The following is a 15,905-nucleotide window of genomic DNA, read 5'->3' as shown; positions in this document are numbered from 1 at the left end:
GGGAAATACCAGTGGATTGTGACAAGCTAAGTGTGACAGAATACAGAACACCTACTACTACAGAACCCTTAAATTCCACATAGATAGAGTCATCAGCAGAAGGAAAGAAAAAGTGAATCAGCTTATTTGGTTTGTTTTTTAAACCAAAAGCTCCAAATTCCAGAAGAACACAGAAAAGAGGAGGTATAGTAGGAAATTGAAGGTTCCTATCCTAGGAACTTGAAATGTTTTAAGCATCAATCTGCTTATAATGAGAGAAGAAAAACAAATCCATGTAAGGGACAGACTGTGACAGGAGTGTTACTTTAGAGACAGTATTCAAGGAAAAACCTCTCTAATAAGATGACATTTAAGCAAAGACCTGGAAGAAGAGAGTAAACCAGAAGGAGGAGCATTCCAGGCAGAGGGGATAGCAAGTACAAAGGCCCTGTGGTGAGAGCTGGTAAGCATGTCCAGGAACAGTAGCTGCAGCATGATGTGTAAGGAAACAAGAAGTAGGATATGAATGAGGTTAGAAAGGACCAAGAAAAGGCTTTGGATTTTAATCTAGAAGCCATTAAAGGGTCATTTTTTTCATTAAGTATTTTAATTTGAGATGACTGTAGATTCACATGCAGTTGTAAGAAAGAACATAAAGAGATCTCCCGAACCCTTTACCCTGTTTCCCACAATGGTAACATCTTGCAAAGCTATAGTACAATATCAAAACCAAGACAGATGTTGACATTGATAGAGGTCAAGATACCAAATGTGTCCATCACCATAGGAATCCCTCAGGTTGCCTTTTTATAGCCATATTAATGTCCCTCCTAATACACCTCTTCCTTAAACCCTGGAAACCACTAATCTATATACAATTTTGTATAAATTTTTCATTTAAGAATATTATATATATATATTATATAAAGAATATTATATAAATATTATATAAAGAATATTATATAAATCATAAACAATATAATTCTCTGGAGATTCACCCAGGTTGCTGTGTATATCAATAATTCATTCATTTTTATTGCTGAGTAGTATTCTACTGTATACACCATTTAACCATTCACCCATTGAAAGACACTGAGTTTCTAGTTTGGGGTTATGATTAATAAATCTGTTAAAAACATTTGTGTACAGGTTTTTGTGCAAACACAAGTTTTCCTTTCTCTGGCATACATGCCTAGGAGTGCAATTTCTGGGTTGTGTGGTATGTGAAGTTTTTTAAAGCCTGCCAAGCTGTTTTGCAAAATGGTGGTACAATTTTACATTCCCATCACCAATGCATGAGTGAGCCAGTTTCTGCACATCCTTGTCAGCATTTGGAGTTGTCTTTATTTTTTATTTTAGTCATTCTGCTTTTCTCTAATGATTAATGATGTCAAACATCTTTTCATATGCCTATTTGCTATCAGAATATGTCCTCTCCCATGAAATGTTTATGTCTTTAGATCGTTTCCTGATTTGATTTTTTTTACTATAGAGTTTTGAAAGGTTATATTCTAAATACTAGTCCTCTGTCATCCATATGGTTTGCAAGCATTTTCTTCTAGTCTGTAGCCTATCTTTTCCTCCTCCTAACATGGTTTGTCACAGAGGAAAAAATTTTAATTTTGATAAAGTCCAATTCATTATTTTTTCTCTGTGGATCATGCTTTTGGTATAAAGTCTAAAAATGCCTTTCCTAGACCTAGATCCTAAAGATAGCCTATGTTTTCCATTAAAAACTTTGCAGTTTTAAGTTTTACATTCAAGTTCTTGAAGCAGCCTTGCATTCCTGGAATAAACCCCACTTGGTCATTTATGTCTGCATCTGGGAAATACTACTTTTATAAAATGAATGGTTTTCTGGAAGAGATTATAGAATTGGTGTTACTTATTTAAATTTTTAGAATTCTCTAGTAAAACCATCTGGGACTGGGTATTTCTGTTTTGGAACTTTTTAAATTACTTATACAAGTTATAGAGTTACTCAAATGATCTCTTTAATTTTTGGTGAGTTGTAGTTGGTTTTTTGAGGAATTGGTCCATTTCAGTTAAGCTGTCAAATGTACATGTGTAGAGTCATTTGTAGTGCTCCCATATTACCCTTTTCATGGCTGCAGGGTGTCCATGTGATATAGATATCTGTATATGACACATTTGATGTCTGTCATGATACACTCTTTCTCATTTTTCATTCCTCATATTGGTAATTTGTCTTTTCTCCTTTTTGTCTTGCTAAAAGTAATTTTTTATAGCAACGTTATCTTTTCAAATAACTAGATTTTCTTGTTTTCCTGTTTTTACTTTTTTGACTTATGTCATTAACATTATTATTTCCTTCCTTCTGCTTGCTGAGTATATTCATCTTTTCTTTTACTAAGTTCTTGAAGTGATATTTTTTCCTTATCCCTTATACATGCATTTAGTGGTATAAACATCCCTCTCACCACTTCTTTACCTTTGACCTGCAAACTTTGATGTTGTATTTTATTTTCATCCAATTCAATGTATTTTTTATATCTCTTGCCTTTATGACCCATTTATTATATGTTGTTGAATTTCCAGAGATTTTCATGTTATCTATTATTGATTTTTAATTTGATTGCATGGTCAAAGAACACACTGCATATGGTTTTAATTCTTTTAAGTTTGTCGACATTTGTTTCCTGAGCCAGGATATGATCTATCATGGTCCATGTTCCATGGTCACATGAAAAGAATGTATATTCTGTTTCTGTTGGGTGGAGTGTTTTGTGAATGTCAATGAGAGTCTGTTGGTTACTGATACTACTGACTTTTCTATATCCTGTCTATTTTTCTATCAATTAATGGCACAGGGGTGTCGAAATCTTCAACTACACTTGTGAATTTGTCTAGTTTTTCCAAATCTGTCATTTTCTTTATGTATTCTACAGCTCAGTAATTTAGTGTATGCACATTAAGGAGGGTGATATCTTTTCACTGGAACAACTCTTTTATCATTATACAATATCCCTATCACTGGTAATTTTCATTTCTCCAAAGTCTACTGTATCTGAAAGCTCTACTTTCTTTTTACATGACACAGCTTCATCCATCCTTTTACTTTCATTATATTTAAAGAGAATTTCTTATAGACAGCATATATTTGAGACCTATTTATTATTATACCCTGACAATCTGTCTTCGAATTGAATTTAGACCATTTACATGTAATGTAGTTATTGATCTGTTAGGTCTGAAGTCTACAATTTTATTTCTTCTTTTTTTTCTCTATTCTTCATTTCTCTGTTTTTTTTTTTCCTGTCTTCCTTCAACATTTTTATAAGTCAATTTTTATTTCTCTATAGTGCTTTTTAGTTTCTCTTTGTATAGCTTTTTTAGTGGCTGCTTTAGGAATAACATGTATACATAATTTATCATAGTCTGATGGCATCGTCATTTTACCAGTTTGAGTGAAGGGTGTCATGAATCATGACCTATTGAATGTCCCTGCTAATATGCATGAGATTGGGAAATTAAAAATCTAAACATCATTAAAAATATAGCTAAGTGAGATACTATCCTCTTTTCCCCACAAACACTCCAGTTTTCCCATACTTGAACTAAATATGCATTCATACTTTCACTAAGAAAAATGACAACATGAATTGGGATTAGTCATGGGGACAAAAAAAAAAAACTTGACTCTGATTTGAAACACCAAGATTTCCACCATTTTATGTATATTCTTTTTGCTAGACAACCCTAAATATAATGTCTGTAAGAATGTGTTTTCTAATGCATTAAAATGAATAGAAATCTGAAGAGTTTTACAGTCTGGACAAAATTTTCCTCTTTATTAAGAATGTGGACCATTGACAACTCATTGTCTATTGAAACTGTAAATAGGCTTAATAATCACCCAGGCTTTTTTTTTTGCCTTTTAGAGAAAATTACATTTTATAGAAAATAAACACATTTAAAGAAAAATACATTTTAGAGAGATCAAGTTAAACTGTACAAGGTCACAGGTGAGTCAGTGACTAAGTTCAGTCTATAACCAAGGTCTAAAGACACTGAACTACACAATGAGGAATAAAAAATATTACATTTTTATCTAGTGTTTCAACAATTTGCTTGGGAATTCAGTTATTCTTCACTTCCTTAAGGAAGACAAAATAAGAATATGGCAGATGGAATGTCATCACTCATCTACATTGGAATTTAACCAGAACATTGGGGTTTAAACTTATCCACATACCAAACGTAGCAACTGATAACAATTAAATGGCCCAACCGTTGATATTATTGTAGTCATTAGCTCAGAAGAGATTCCAAACATGAAATTGTAAGAGTTAGCATATCCCTTTCCTTTGTGTATCAATGAGTTTTTCTCCATCTATTCAGGATACCACAGAGTGGCAAATTTGAAGGACACTGGCATATTTTCCACATTATGCAGTTTTTATTTACTTTAGATGTAAAGACACTTGAATGTGTGTAAAAGGGACTGTCCCAAATTATTCTGTATATTCCTCGATTCATTTTATGAAGGATCAAAGCTATAGCTTGTAGCTCCAAGTGATAGACCTCCTCATTTAATCATAAAATCCTCTATGATCCAAACTGTAGAAAAAATTCTTGCTCTCCCATTTATATTCACAGTCAGATACTATAATTAAATAATAGAGTTTCATTTACTTGGGCTCAAATCCATTAATTTTTTTCTTATTTTTACTCATCTCTGCTCTGAAACGTATCCCAGAATTATTATTATCCTTGAGCACACAAATACACAGATCTGTGAATCTATAATGAGATCTTCCTATTTTTTAGAATAGGTTTTGCTTTGATTAAATGTCTAAATTGCCTCTACTTAAATGCTTTCTAAGTATGAACAAATACCTGATTCTACTGAAATAGAAAAATCACCCTTTAACAGCTGACCTCCTAGCCAAGTACACACACGATGTTTACTCCAGGGAGAAACACAGTTCACAAGCCAACTTGGGTTCCTTGACCAGATGCCAGGAGAGGGTGAATGTGCTAATGCTCTGCACCAAAGTGAGAATTCAAATGCCCTTTCATTCCAGCCCAATGCACTTGTCCAGTGATAGCGCACTGTGCAGCATTAGGGACAGAAAGAGCCATCTACCTTGCTCTCAACCAGGGGTGCCACATGTAATGAGAAGCAGACAAGAAGGAATGAAGGTGCTAAACATTCCAAGTATCTGCATCAGAAAGAAAAATTAAACTATACAGCTGTCACCGTGTCCACCTCTCTAACCAGACAGAACTACCCCACTCCTAGACTTTTTTTTTTTTTTTTTACAAGAGGAAAGGAAGCTTGCAAAATCTGTATTCACACGTCCAATGTTGTGCTCTCACCACATGCCTATGAAACTCCCTTGTCAACAGAGCTTTTACTCTGGACTTTTTCTCTTTTTCAGGATTTCTACTCCAAATCCCCAGCACACTTAGAGCAGAGATCTCAGAGGCATTTCTATAGCTGATGCAAATTATATTTCTTTGTTTGCCTCCTGGAGGTGGGGTGAGAAAGGGAAAGAAGTGTAAAAGCCCCAAAGTGGCGGCTAAAACCAAAACAGCTGATGAATGCTCATAAGGTTTTTCACTAGTTTTCTGTGCAAATGCCCCCTGCTAATTTAGAGAAGACTTTGTGGTTTTCAACATCAAAAAGTAAAATAGATACACCCCTTTGCAGATGTTCATGGACTGAAGATGAAGCTATACTTTATCAGTGAAAAATCAGTAGGTGAACAGACCAAACACCTTCAATATAGATCAAGAACTAGTAATAGGAAGATAATCTATGAATAATTTTTCATTGTTAATGGGCCACAATTTGACATAAGAACACTTGTTTCCCTTTCCAGCCACATTACCATAATGGATCAAATGCAAATTATAAAATAACTAACATCCAGTTTGGATAAGATAGCGTATAATATTTTAATGCTTTTTACAACCCAAAGCCATTAGTCCTGGTTAGAAATAGAAATCCTAAGAATATACCAAATTCTGTAATAAAAAACAAAAAGGCATTCCAAATTAGCCCCTCAGCTGATACAGTGAAGACTGAATGGATAAATACAGTTAAAAGCTACATACCTATCTGGATTAGGCCGGTAAACTCTATTTCATCCAGGTCTTAGCCCAAGCTAAAAGGGCAGAGTAAAACCAGTATTCAGGTCACCTCTGTAAATAAGATGAAATTCCTGGCCCTAATATTAGTGTCAGAGACAGTTAAACCCATCTCTGAGTACTAAGTCAAATTAAATAAGTATACTGTTGAGCAATATCTGTAACATACTTTGTTAGATGATGTTGAGAAAACAAAGTCATTAAAACTTTTTAATAGGGAAGCTGTGATCTAACTACTTCAAAGTTGGAAAAGACATTAGCAGAGAAAGAAGTGAACTGAGGACTGCATTCCAGAATGTCAGGAAAGGAATTGTTGTAACAAACCATGTATTTGCATGTCAACATATAAAAAAATTAAAGAGCGCCTAATAGAGAATAAGGTAAAAAAACAATTATAGAAAACTCATCTTAAACATCTGAAATTCTTGGGTCAGAAGGAGAGGCATGGGAAAACTTGGTGAAAGGTGTGGTGAAACAGCGGGTGGTCTCTCCTCAAGTACGGAAAGAGCAGGGAAAAACCTAGGACTTGGAGGGAGCCACAGAGAACAGGACCTGCCCCGTTCATCTCAGAGCTCAGAGAATCAGGGCTCCAGCATCCACAGCTCAGCCTATCCGGGGTTCTTCTCCTGAGGGTGGCCAAGTGACTCTCTGCTGACCTGTCCGGGACCAGCCTGTGGAACATATGCCGGGATCGCCTCCTTATACCCAGGTCAGCTCTGTAGGCAATGGAGGGAGATGTCAGTGGCCAGCCCACTTTTCCCTTGCAAGTGTCTCCCCACTGACGTTAGAAATTTGTCATATGTGGTGTCCTTGGGGCCACAAAGAGCCCCTTGCACAGCCACAGAGATCTGTGAAAAGATTCAAATGCAAAGATCTGAGCAAGGAAATATGGTGACTGAAACACAGCCTCAAGGAAGCAAATCCAGTCATTCAACCAGCACATCATAATTTCAGATAATGGAAATATGTTGAGATTACATGAGGAAGTAGAGGCTGAATATCTGAACAGGATGCTCCTAAAGACACATAAAATAAGTTGCATAGAGTGGGGGCTATTTTTTTATTTTGAGCACTGATGCTCAAACACTGTTTAATAAAAATACTACAATATAGACAAGGGATTACTAGCATAAACTCTGTGGTTTATGCTGGGTTCAGTCTTCCTACCTGGGTGATCTTGGGCAAGTTACTTAATCTCTAGCGCAGGTCTTAAACCCAGGTTTTATCTGTAAATTAGAAATGACACTTATCAGAGTAACTGTCCACTCAGCATCTCATTGAAAAATCATGCTGCCCCTTCTCAGACCTCATGGTTCAGGTAGGGCTGGTCCACACCCTGTCTGGTCCACACCCTACATGGTAGGATGACTGCTCAGGCCTCAGTAATCACTGATCAGTTCTGGGAAGCAATGTGGGGATTCTGCTCACCCCAACAATTGCTGGAATGGACTCTCTCCCTCCACCTTCCTTCCCCCTCTATCTTTCTACAACTGAGGTTACTGAAGATCATTCAACCTTAAAAAAGTCAACTAAGAGGAAACAAAAGCTAAAAGGACAACAGAGTAGAAGATGGATGCCTGGAGATATCCTGTGAGTTTAAAGGTTATTTTCTATTAGGGGACACTATATTCCCTTTCTTGTTTCAACTACTGTGAGATGCGTTTTTGTTACCTACTACATGGGGTTTGTGTATGTGTATGTGAGGAAGAAATGATATAATGTCCATAAAGCTCTTGTTACTATCCTGGCCATACAACAAATGCTTAATAAATGAGCTACTTTTAAATTCTGTATGAGAGATTATTTAAACTTCTCTCTCCAAAATGACTCCTGAAAAGAAACAATTTTCATGGGACTCATTAACATATCAAGGGTTTCTATTTTCAAGGTCACAATCAATAATAGAACATGATAATAGTAGCTCAAAGACACAGACTAGAAGAAGTCTCAAAAGGCAGCAGACGAAATGCCAAACAAATTAACTGAAGAGAAAGACAATAATTAAAGTCTTCCAAGGAAAGAGAGAGAAAAGATCCTTGGGCTGAGCTGGTCACTAGATGGAATGACCAGTTTTCCTAGATGAAGTATTTGAGCTGTAACAGGAAAGATCAGGGAAGTTTGAGGGAAGAGCAGACAACATTCCAGGCATGAGTCTGAAAAAACTTGGGCAGTGGTGCTAGAGCCCAGGACATTCTTTGACCTATAATAGAGAATTTACAAGAAGCCATGGAAAGATAGCTAGATAACAAGCTCAATGGAGATGACAGCTCTTAAGGGCAAGTTTAATCATATTTCACAGACGTTGGTTTTCACAGAGCTTATCTAGAAGTACAAAGGGATGGATAACATTAGATTGCTCACGTACTTCATGCTTAGTGAATTTAAAAAATAGTAAAAACCAGAGGAATGGTTTGAAAGAATTTTCCAACCATACCATACATCTTTGCATATATTACAGCATAATGGTATTTTTCTTTTTCTTACTCCCAATGTAATTGCTCAATTATTTTACTCATGTTCTACAGCCAAACAAATAACATAGATATACAAAAAAGTCCTAAGACATAATGTAATGGATACTGTAGTTTCTCCTCCTGGATATGTAGTATCCCTTCCTCTGCATGTAAAAGCTGCGCAGTTTGAGGGATTGAGCCCAATCTCTGGGCTGGGTACTGCTGAATTTAAGGCAACCTCAGTAATCTCGTCCTCGTTACCAGTGATTGTTGGTGATATGAATGCTAGTCTATGAATGGCATTCCCCTGGACACATGGTGTAGATGCAGAAAGGGGCATATGATACGATGTGGGCCCAGGAAACACAAGTAAGAAATGCTTCTGGGAAAACATTTCCTCACTGTTAAGAAAGAGCCACTGGAAGAAAGGGTCTCTTTCTCAAACTCAATGTTTGTCAGACATGAAACTACAGATGCCATTTGCTTCCATCTTAAGAATAAATCTGACATACAAAGGAGGCATAGCTCAGCGAACTACAGAGATAAGACACTAGAAGCACAGAGCAAATGCCACACAATATTCTGCCCTACCTCTACTGTCTGACTATACAAGATGTCATCTTTCTTTATTACTAAATCTGGTTGGATTTTTTAAATACCTAATATCTTTAAAAATTACTCTAATGACCTAGTTTATAATACTTGTTTATCATTTGCTAATCTCATGGCCTCTGATTAGTCTTAGAATCTCTAGAAGACTCCAAAAGGTGGGAATCAGAACAGGTAAACAGGTAGAAAGGAGGATATATATGTATCTAAAAGCACTAGTCCAGGAGGTCAATTTCAGATGAGCAGAACACTATCCTTGAAAAGATGGGAGTAGTTGGGTATCAGCATCACCCAAGTTGGTCCAGACATTCTTGTCATAAAACAGCACTCCAAAATTATGCATATCTAGGAGATTCTAGATTCTAGGAAACAGAAAATCTTTAGATCCCACAACTCCACCTTTCGTCTTTTCTCCTACACAGTTGCTAAGAGTCGGGACATTTTATTCCTTGGTTACATTAGTGAAGGGAGTTCCTAATAGATGAGGCTCAACCTGAAAAGTGTTTTCTGTATAAACAAATGTTATACACTCTGCAACTTTCTATGGTTCACTGCCGAACACTGCTTTGGGGTGCCTTCTCTAGGAGTGCAATTATCCATTTAAGCCAACTATGATATGGGGTATATTAGTTCAGTAAAATGAGGACAACTGTACTAGTGTCTACTCCCTTATTTTTCAAAAAAATAATTCTTAAATACTCACAGAAATAGATAATGAATGTAATGTACATGATGATTTCGGAGGAAACAACTGCAGCAGGTAAACATTGGTAAATGGCAACCGCAATGAAAAACAATTAGACTAACACATAAAAGAACAACTCTGTGCATAAGATGCAATAGAGAAATTGTACTGGGAGCAAATTTGATCACCACTGGGCAAAAGAGAGCCAAATAGGAATATAGACTGTGCAAGACTTTGCCCAAAGTGTACTAAGTAATACTAAGATCAGATACATTTTAAATACATGCATTATGGTTGATAGCTAGATGATATCTTCCTTGGCTGAAATGTGATTCTCTAAAAATAGTAGTAAAACTTTTGATAGACCTTACATATATCAGGACGATCTTAAAGGCCTTTGTTTTGACATGAAATTTGATAACCCAAAATTAATACTTTAGTATTGGAGGTGAAAATTCTAAGCACATAAAATAGCACTAATTAGGCCTACAAAAATGGCTAAACCAGGAGTAATGGACATACCTAGTGTTCAGAAAACAAGACTTCTTGGAGAAGTGGATGGTAGCAGCCTATGTACATAATGCACCTAGAACATATACCAAATACCAAGGGAGCTATCAAAGGTGACCACAGTTATGCCAAAAGTACTTAGGAGCTAACTTAAAGAGGTTCCCATTAGTCCAAGATGAGACAATTTGAGCTTTGAAAATGAAAAAGAATTGCAATAGCTCAAACTCGTCACATATGCTTGTATTCGTAAGAGTTCATGATGATATTTAATAGAAATTACTTGGTTACTTTCTGAGGATGACAGGAAAGCTGTTCTACCTAAGTGGTAAAATATTCCTCCCCTACAGATCAAACACCTGTGGTTCTCCTTGTTTTTATCCAAACAAGTTAGTAAGATACAAATTTTTGTTACTGTTGCTAACACTTTTTAGTTTGAAATATTCTGCTTTGCTTAAAAAGATAACGGCACATGGATTATACTAAAAGTGGGCTCTCTTCTCTTTGTAGATCTTATCAGAATGAGTGGAAGAATGTACTGATTCTGATATTTCCTTCTTTCCCAAATCAAATAACCCCCTTTCCAACCTGAGAAACTGTTAGCTGCATTTAACGTCAGCAACCCTCATCCAACCTGGACAAAGGGCATTCTTCTGCAATGTTTATCATGATTGCAGGTTGGTCACAGCTACAATTTAAAAGCTCACTGTAATCCCATCAGTAAAGGTTGACTGCACAGTGACCTTAGTCAAGGTAAAACCTGTTCCATAAAACCCAAGAATAGCAAGGTCCATAGAAGTCTAGTAGACAAATGGGGGCATTGCTGAGTAGCAAGAAAACGCTATTGTTTCTCATGGAAATCATTCATTACACTCCTTGTTGTCATTTCACCCACACATCATGAGTGATGTTTCATATTGTGGTATTCTCAGTAAGTGGAATTAATCAATACTGGATTTGATCAATATTACTAATACTAATAAATATCTGATTCTTCTCTATACTTCTGACCTGCAGAATCACCTGAAGTTACAATAGAGCTTATATAAACAACTCTAAAATCTCATCTACCACAGCTTACTCCAACCCAAATGCTGAGCTAGAATTCTGCATTTTTCCCAAATATCCTTAACACAGAGATCAAATAAAAACTAGACACATATCTTGATGTATTTAAGCCAACCACATGAGTCGGATTTTGGAACTACAAGGATTTAGAATTACTATTTTCAAGATAATATTTTAGTACAAAAATATTATCTGTATTTCATAAATTGTGCCTAATAATAAAACAAATCTGTACTTAGAGAAATAGAAATTTATTCCAAACTATCTCAACTGAACAGAAAATGGCATGAATATAATGTGCAATAGCCACTCTGAGCCTAGTTCTTCCCATTATGGAAGGACAGAAGGTAAAGAGCAGTAGTTGGTGACATTTATAAAGTCCCTCAAGCCTCAACTGATTCTGAAATAAAAACGGAAAAGGCTGATGTTGTCTTGAGCTTATGTTGTCCTAATCCTTAGAACCAAAAATACTTGGTAAATGAAATTTGTCTTTCATGATTTCCTCAAATCTGCTTGCTCTGATTAATCTACTATATACTACCAAAGAATATTAAAACTATGAAAAATCCATTGGGAGATTTCTGTAAGTCTCAACCCAAGACTTCTGTTTGGTTCTCTATGTAGGACTACTAGAGAACTTTTAAAATAGAACTCTGTATCTTTCCTCATACAGAGAGCATTTCATATAGCAAGCAGTATGCCAAAATCATACAATATTCCCAGAAAATGTAATCACCTTTTACCCAAAGCCTTAGCAACCAACAGTTTGAAATACCATTCCCTGCTGAACACACAGGTATTTACCTGGAATGGCAAATGTCCCAAATGCTTCTGTTCATTTGATGGGTGCCCTAGGAGCTTAGATGGACATGGCAGTGAGAACAATGTACCTACTATCGATTTGAATATGAGTGACGGCTAAAGGGACAGCTTCCTCAGCCACAAAGGTGTCCTGGGAGGTCTGCTAGCCCAAAATGGCCTGGTGGCTTTTGAGATGTGTAACCACCTGACACTATACAGTAATGATAGAGTGGCACGGAAAGTGGAGATAAGGGCTCCAGCATGGATCTTTGGCAGGAAAACTCACATAACATCTAAAAAAAAAAAAAAAAGTAGTAATAATATACAGTTTCATTATTCCTCTGGGTTCCACAAAGAACTAAAAATATATAAAATCGCCAGCCACCAATCTGCTACCTGTGGCAGCTGAAAAATTTTATGGTGGAATTTCAGGGGCAAATGGTGAAAGGAGCATTTCCAAATTGTTTAGAGAAGGATCTTAAGTCTAAGGAGAACTGACAGTGCAGCTTTAAGAACAGATCAAGAACTGCCTCAGGATCTGTCTTGCTTCCTTACTTTTTTAAAGTAATACCTTCATTTGCATAGTAATAACCCAATTATCGTAAGATTAGGTGACAGGAATCTCATTATTGCTATTTCCACAAAACAGTCAATATTCTATTCAATATCTTTTAATGTTACACACCTTACAACAAAATTATTTGAATACGCTCTCATTCATCTTTAATGTAATTTTCTTTTTTTAAAACCTTGCCATAATTGTTGGTTTTCATGGAATATATTAGTGGTTAAACAAGCACGTTTTTCCTCAGGCAGCTCTGAGAACAAGCAGAAGCCACCCGTAGCTTGGGGGCTTTGCGGACTCCCCCAACCCCCAAGACTAAGTCCACCCCAAGACCAAAGGCAGAAACATGGCTACAGAAACACAGGAGCAACCTCCTGATTCTCCCCTCCCGACACTGGAGTTTCCCCTCCGTCTCTTGGACTTCATGCTCCAAGGAAGATGCTTCCGTAATGAATTTAGGTCTTAAGGCAACTTTGAAAGTGTTAGCAAATACATTCTGTTACATTTCGAATTGTATGAACTGGGCTCTTTGTTTTTTAATCCCCGCCCCCTCCCCAGACCACACTGTAGTATCAAGAAAAAAAACAAAAAAACCCACATCCGCGACAGCTGACGTACTGGGGAGACCATCTGCCTGCCATAGGTTTACCTGCCATAGGCTTTTACAGTTTTAATTACAAGATAATCAGCACAATAAGTGGTCGGTTACCAGATGAACGGGGGAAACAAAGCAAGGGAAATAGAGGGGAGAGAGAGCAGAGCCATACGTGCTATTACTTCAAATGGTATCAAAATTCATGTACAGTGAAAACACAGCAGTTAGATTTTGTCGTGAGAGGAAGTAATATCAAAGGGCTGTGGTTTGGAATCTGGAGTTAACACTCCCTGACTGTGGCCCTACTGACTACACAGTCTTCAAGACAGGAAGTAACCTCTCCATACGTCGTGGATGAACACTCATTCATGAGCAGAACGATTAATGGATAGAAAGAGGCACTAGGCTCCTTTGGTCAACACCAACTAAGTTTTCTCAAGATGTAAACTTCATCAATCATTAACACAATTCACCGGTATTTTTCACATGTTCTGATGCACAGAATCTGAATAGGCCTTAGACTCCCCTGAGAGCCCGCCTCACCACCACCTCACCAGGGCACACACACCATCAAACCACACTCCCCCCTTCCCGTTCTTGATCTCTGAAATGAAAGAGCGAGGCTGGCCGAACAGCCTTATGCATGTTTAATGAATTTTAGGGGATGCTAACTCTGCATTTTGTCACTTTCTTTTACAACAATGGGGAAACCACCATTCTGTAAAATGAGTGTAGCTGCTGTGGACACTTTTCCCCCCAAACAGAAAATATATAAGCAAATTTCTGATTTAGTAAGTCTTTACTGGAATTAATCTGTGTAGCTGATCTTTCAAGTTGCTGGGCTGCTCCTCAGAAACTACTCATAGCAACAAGGACATGAGTCAGACAGACACTTGGTACAAACTCCAGCCCTTTAGACAAGAATGAACACACAGGGCACCTTCTGAGTCAACATCACCAGTCTCAGCTTGTGGCTAAGGTAGGATTAGAATCCAGGTCTACAAACCCTCATTCCAGAGCTCTTTTCATTTCCTCTCCCACATCATTTAAATTCCAGGTCTCATGGGAAGAATACCAGTTACACTATCCCTCAGCGAGGATCTCCACCAAACTATGGTCAACCAAAACACCAAAGAACAATAATTAAGGTCATCAATATGCACGAGGGATCAGACAATGTACTGTTTCATATTAAATATCAGAAGCCCTTTTTACTGTTGAAAAGCTGAGGTCTGAGAAGTTTAGAAAACTGCTCAAAATCACAGAATAACAAGTTCCAGTGTCAGGATTCAGAACCAGGTCTGTCTTAAAGAGAAAGCATATAAGTTGCTGTCATAGAAACAAAGTTACATACACAATAGGCTTTGCTTTTGGCCCAGACTTTGATAACCTGTCTTTGCTGGACACTCCAGACACCATCTGACTCTGCAGAGAGATCGTCGAGGACAGAGCGACCCCAAACAAGCCAGTGTGCAATACACCACACAGTCTCGTGCCACCTTATCTTTGGGCATGATATCCCTTTCTCTGTAATGCCCTCACCTTCTTCTACTGCCTTTATCCCTCCTTACTTATCTATGAAACTCTATTTCATGCCTCAAAATCCTGGTCCCTCATTACCTCCACTATAAAGCCTTGCCCTACTACCCACCACCTTCCAGGAGTTAATCATACCTTCCTTGGCTACTTTTGAATATTTAAACTACATATCCATTTATTGGATGCAGTTATTCATTTACATGCAGTCTCCCTTGAGGAAAACTCCTTGAGGACTAGGTCTAACTCATCCTGGAATTCACAGTACCACCTATTAGCAATGTGCCTGAAACAGAGGTGTTGTTTTAGACATGTGTTCAATCGCTACTGAACTAAAAATACTTGTCATGATTCACATACAACTGTCACATTCTATCTTGCATGATAAATTTCTGCGTATGCCTGTTCTATACAAGAAATAGTTCATGTCTTGTTCCCCTCATGGCAGCAAGAAGAGTGCTTTATACATAATAGTGTTTCGGGAATGTTTGTAGATTTGAATTACTTTCAGGATTTCACAAGGGGGTCAGGAGGCAAATAACTGAAATCTCATGATTGCTCTATACCTAGTTGAGAATAATAGCAAATGTCTCCCTTTTTGAGTCACCTGCAAAGCATGGGATTTTACCAACATGAGGATAAGTGCACTGTAGTTAAAAACCTGATGACTGAGTCCATGGCTAAAATGATACTTTTCATGAGGATTAATTGAGTGCAATCTTTTATCTGTTTCTGTTCAGCATATGTACTGTATATCTGCTATGCATCCGAGGACAGCTGCCATTCTATTTACAGCATTATCTAAAAATGGCAACATTAACTCCATCTTCCATCTCTTTGAGATCTTTTTCAACCACAGAATCATCTCAGATGTTCTGCTTTTAGAGCAAAATATATGAGGTGTGAATGTGTGTAACAGTAAAAGACTAACAGGCAGGAATCCACAATGGTAGAATTATCCACTGGGGGTTGATAAAACTCTGCTTTTTC

At 37.2% G+C, this 15,905-nt stretch overlaps 1 protein-coding gene across 15 annotated transcripts in view; it reads right to left on the bottom strand.

Moving 5' to 3' along the window:
- Positions 1-15,905, bottom strand: part of SOX5 (SRY-box transcription factor 5) — a 938,132-nt gene that overhangs the window by 806,005 nt on the left and 116,222 nt on the right. The window lies entirely within an intron of this gene.

This window comes from Manis javanica, chromosome 15 (assembly GCF_040802235.1).
Source record: "Manis javanica isolate MJ-LG chromosome 15, MJ_LKY, whole genome shotgun sequence".
Taxonomy (NCBI): Eukaryota; Metazoa; Chordata; class Mammalia; order Pholidota; family Manidae; genus Manis; species Manis javanica.
This window is presented reverse-complemented; position numbering and strand designations above follow the sequence as displayed.